The sequence below is a fragment of the Pristiophorus japonicus genome, unplaced genomic scaffold (assembly GCF_044704955.1).
Source record: "Pristiophorus japonicus isolate sPriJap1 unplaced genomic scaffold, sPriJap1.hap1 HAP1_SCAFFOLD_58, whole genome shotgun sequence".
NCBI lineage: Eukaryota > Metazoa > Chordata > Chondrichthyes > Pristiophoridae > Pristiophorus > Pristiophorus japonicus.
The window spans coordinates 3907262-3912261 of record NW_027254488.1 but is presented as its reverse complement, the minus strand read 5'-3'; the positions used below and the strand labels follow the sequence as shown (position 1 = coordinate 3912261).

Sequence of the window (5000 nt, the reverse complement as noted above, 5' to 3'; positions counted from 1 at the left end):
TTCTTTACAAAGGAGTTTGGTGCAAATAATCAGGTGCCTCAGGGACTTGGACTTTCTTTGAATGAGTTCTGCTTGTACCTGCATTCAAGCTTGAAACAGCAACTGGGCTTCCATCTCACGGGAGCAGCGTGTAGCGGTTAGCGAGTATGTCACGAGGTTTGGGGTTGATGTGCGTCACTTTCAATCTTTGAAATTTCTCCAAGCAAAGAAATGGTGAACCCAACTGTCCCTGCAAGCATTTAGTTCCCGTTTAATCACAGGAATATCCGCAGTCAGGAGCTGAAAAGGAATTAAAACATAATAAGGCTTCGGGACAATCAGAATAGTTTGTCACAGACAAGGCACCGGAAGGCTGGAAGGTAGATCACACCGCTTGTGGGAGAGCTTGTTGGCGGTGACATGGAAGTGTCTGCAGTGTGCGGGATCAGACTGCTTCCACACATCCACAATGAATGTCCCACCCTTTATTTGGGAAAAGTGCAACTGAGAGTGGACAAGTTCCAACTGGTCGGAGCAATCTGAAGCTTCAACTGACGGACGCCCTGGTTTGGGATGTCTTGCAGTATACACTTGTGTCAGTCTCTGTGGCGCAATGGGTTAGCGTGTTCGGTTGTTAACCAAAAAGTTGGTGGTTTAAGCCCTCTCAGGGACTTCAACTTTTTTCCCCGAGGATACTGTGCCGCACAGTTCCAGGTTGTCATTGTGTGCTTTGGTGTCACGAATATATTCTGCAAACATTGCCAGCTGTGCTGTTATCCAGTGAGTTCCCACTCCAATACTTTTATGAGCATTCAGTTCAAGTGTCGAGTTTGAGTGTATACAGAACTGAACATAGATATCAGAAAATTTAACAAGGCTGTGGGACATTGTGTTTTGTTAATATTGAAACATTAATATGAATAAATCCATTTTTTCTAATATTTAATTAAACGGGTTTTCAAAATGTTTCCGCCCAGTTTCGAACCAAAGATCATTCGCGGGTGAAGAAAATGTGACAACCACTACACTACGGAAACACTGCAATTGAAGTGATGTAAGGAACATAACCAGAGCTTTCACCTACACAGCTGGCCTACACTTCAGGAGCTGGTTTTACGAGAATAGAAAGACGGTGCCATATTTAGGAAGGCTGTGAGTGTGGCAGGAATTGATCTCGTGTTTCCCAGACTTTACACATAGGAACACGAGGTGGCCATTTAGCAGCAAGTGGTTAGGATCTGGAATGCACGGCTTGAAAGGGTGGTGGAGGCTGACTCAATCTTATCTTTCAAACGGGAGTTGGATAAGTGTCTGAAGGTAAAACAATTGCAGGGCTATGGGGAAAGAGCGGGGGAGTGGGACTCGCTGAGAGTCGGCACGGGCTCGACGGGCCGAATGGCCTTCCGTGCTGTAACCATTCCATGATTCTATAAGTTAGCGTCACATTTCATAGTGTGGGTGGAAGCAGAACATTGCAAAGGGACATGGATTGAGTCGGCAAAACTAAAGGCATCTGATTCAGGAGATTCTGGTGAAGCGGAAATTCGGGAGTTTATTGACTTTGAAACGAACATTCTTATTTTGTGCAGCTTCGGTCAGAGAAATGTTTGTGAAAGGAATTTTTTGCAGAAAGGGATGCAGCATTTCATCTTCTGTCTTAACACTTCTTTCTGGATGTCGGGTCACATTTCCTTTCGATGTTATTCTTCCAGAATGTATATTTTTTTTGGTGTTTCACAATAACCAGACCCTTGCTCTAAAGTCAGTCGCGCTGTTCCCCCAGTCTCCTGTTGATGTTACCAGAAATGAACATTTTGAATCAGACCCCGAAAGCAGTGTGTAAAACGGTTTATGGTTTAAGAGTTAACTTGCAGAGCAGAGATAAATTATCCAATTATGGACTCTCCTTCAGTTAGAATTTCTTCATTTGTGCAAAAGAAGATCATCGATTAATTAACGATGTATTCCCGTGAAAGCAACATAAAATGTAGTTAAAAAGTAATCAACAAACTTGGTTTTCGAACCCGAGAATCTGAGATTAAAAATCTCACGCTGTATCAACTGAGCTCGCTGTGCTTCTGCTAAAGCAAACGTTTTTGTCACTGATTGCAGCCAGGCGCCTGTTGGCTCCGCCCCAGATGTTTAAACTTGATGTCGAAGAACTGCCAGGATCTTCTTGAATGGTAGACCAGGCTCGAGGGGCCGAATGGCCTACTCCGGCTCCTAATCCTTACATGTTTATGATCATATGACCTTTCACAGGAGAACAATCTCGCCCTGAGCATGCATGAGGAGAAAGTTCCAGAAAATATTCCCACCTGGTGAGCTTTCGCGTGTGAGGCGAACGTGTTAACTGCGACACTGCGGAAACATCTCCACGTTCAGCACCTGGTCAGACGGAAATGTTAAGCGAGCAGGTGAACTGCTGAATCCCACTTTTAAGGAGCTGGCCGTGGTGCCAAGCAAATGAGTTTTGCTCAATGACTAAAAATAAGAAAAGGGATTTGAAACCGCGCTTTAAGAGCAGACTGCAAACTGAACGCAGCACCTTCGACGGCTCGGCCATCCAGACTGTAAGTTCATTTAAATTTTGAACTTTTGTGTCTTGTTACATGAAGTAAATGAGGGCATCTGGCATAGCTGTGCCTGACACCAGGGAAACAGTGAGACAAACCTTGGAGCAAGTGTCAGGTTGCAGCCAAACAGCAAAGAAGTTTGCAACTTTTGAAGAACAATGATCCTGACATGATTTAAATACACAGCCTTCTGATCGGGAGTCAGACATACTACCGTTGCATCACGAGGTCTACAGTGCAAATTGTCCATGTTTGGAAACATGAAGGTTCCTGAAACACAGTTTCATTTACCCTGCATTGGTGCAATGAAAGGGCTTTAAAATCCCCGGCCGCTCCCAGCGTGGGTCAGACAGCATCAGAAGCAGTGCCCACCTGTCACTCACCCTCTCACGCCCGCTTTCATCACCTGCTGCCCGCGGACTGCAGCAAATTCAGTTCATCGTCATCATAGGCAGTCCCTCGAAGAGAGGATAACTTGCTTCCTCGCCAAAAAAAGATGAGTTCACATGTGTTTCAATATTCCAGGTCCTGAAATGTATGTTGAAGGGTGGAAGATGCCTGTGCGTGGATTTTTTTAACGTGTGATGGCCGTTGCACCCCAGCCATCACACGGGCTTGACAGAGCGATATATTCGTCCAGTGGCAAGGGTTAAACAAGACGACTGGAGACCAGCTCTGCTGCACGGACCCAGTGTGCACGCATATCGCAGTGTGGGCTGGCCCGTGCTGCCCCTGGGCCCCTGGCCCTGAACTCATGCCTCCCCTGGGCCCCGATCACATGTCTCCACAGTCTCTCGCAGCTCCTTCGCCCTTGTCTCGCCGCTCCTGCTGTATCTGCCCACGCTCCAATCACCGACCTGGACCTTGATGACCTCACTCTTCGCTGCCGCCGCCCTCCTGCACCGGCTCGCGCTCCTCCCTGGAGTAGTCTCCCGGGACCTCCAAGCTGCTCCCAGGACCGCTCGCCGTTCCTTTAATGGCCCCGACCTGCCGCTGGTGTTCTCCCGTTAGTGTATCCAGGCTGTGGGTGGCCACCCCGAGCGCAGCAGAGGGGTTTCTGCATTAGTTCTGGGTGGGGACAGTATCTTTCCCCTTCTCTCTTCCTCTTGTCTCTATCCCTGTGCTTTTATTTCTCTATTTGTTCCCCCTGTCTCAGTTTCTAGTGTTTAAAAGGGAACAAAAGATGAAATGGGTGTCATTGTGGAACAATTTACTTCACTCAAAGTTAGATGCACTGCTGTTCGCCATGAGGTCAAGGTAGCTAGCCGTTGATATTCAGGTTCTTATATAAATATATATAAATATATCAACATCTATCATAACTGTTCCCTGGTGGTCGAGGGGTTAAGATCCGCCGCACTGACGTGGTAACGATACTCGATCAATTCATCGCATAAAAATAATTGAGGTCTGTGAGACGATTAATAATTGCTGTAAGCACCATGAATACCAATACTTTCTGTAATAGACCGAGCTTACAGACTATCTGGCTTCTCCTGCCCTTTGCCGGGCACGTGTTCCGGGTTTAATTTTACAAACTGGGTGAGTTCACTGATCGCGGGGAGACGGTAGGAGCCTCTGTGGCCCCACTGTGAGGATGTGGAAGTGAACACGGTGGCTGGGTGATCCGTGACATTTCTGTAAAGGGCAGTGGAGGAGAAGGATTGAGAACTTTCAGTATGGGACAGAAGTTGTTTCAGGTGAGCCTCCTCATTCCCGATCAGCACAGAGGGAGCTCATTGGTCAGCTCCCCTCTGTTGGGGTTGTTGTACCAGTGGTTTCTGTAGTGTAGTGGTTATCATGTTTGCTTTATACGCAAAAGGTCCCTGGTTCGATCCCAGGCAGAAACATTTTGTTTAAACTTGCCAAATGGGAACAATCGGAGGCGAGTTTCGTCTCCTGGCAAATGCTGCCTGATTTGCTGAGATTTGCAGAATTTGCTGTTTTTATTTGCTATTTATTCTCCTGGCAAAAGGGCTCCCTTATTCCTGAATTGCTCTTTATTTAACCAAAAAATAGATAACTTTCAGTGAGAGAAAACGGATCCACCGGGGACCTTTCGTGTGTGAGGCCAACGTGATATCCGCTACACTGCAGCCCATCAAAGGGCGAGCAACCACTGAATATAAAGGATGAGCTCACAAATATCAGGGGCAGTGCAGTCTGGTCAACGTCAAACCCTCCTTTCTTATTCAGCAATGGCATGAACGGGAATCAGACGCCACAAAGTTTAATTGAAGCCACAAATTCAAGTAACACTTCTAAATCTTTTCACTGTAAAATTCTTTTACTTTATTTGAAATCCTGCTGCATTGAATCTGAAAATGAGCACCGTAGGATTTTATCTTCACTACTGATTCTATTTTCTGTGCACGGTCGGAATAACCGGTGCTGTTAAATTTGACAAAAGTTGCCCCAGATTCCTGGTGTCATCAGCAATGAAGA

The 5000-nt window shown here is 46.4% G+C and overlaps 1 non-coding gene across 1 annotated transcript; it reads left to right on the top strand.

The window, feature by feature from the left end:
* Positions 1-4332: 4332 nt before the first annotated feature.
* trnai-uau (transfer RNA isoleucine (anticodon UAU)) lies at positions 4333-4405 on the top strand. The gene has a single exon. It is a non-coding gene; the product is annotated as a tRNA-Ile (tRNA).
* The last annotated feature ends 595 nt before the right edge of the window (positions 4406-5000 follow it).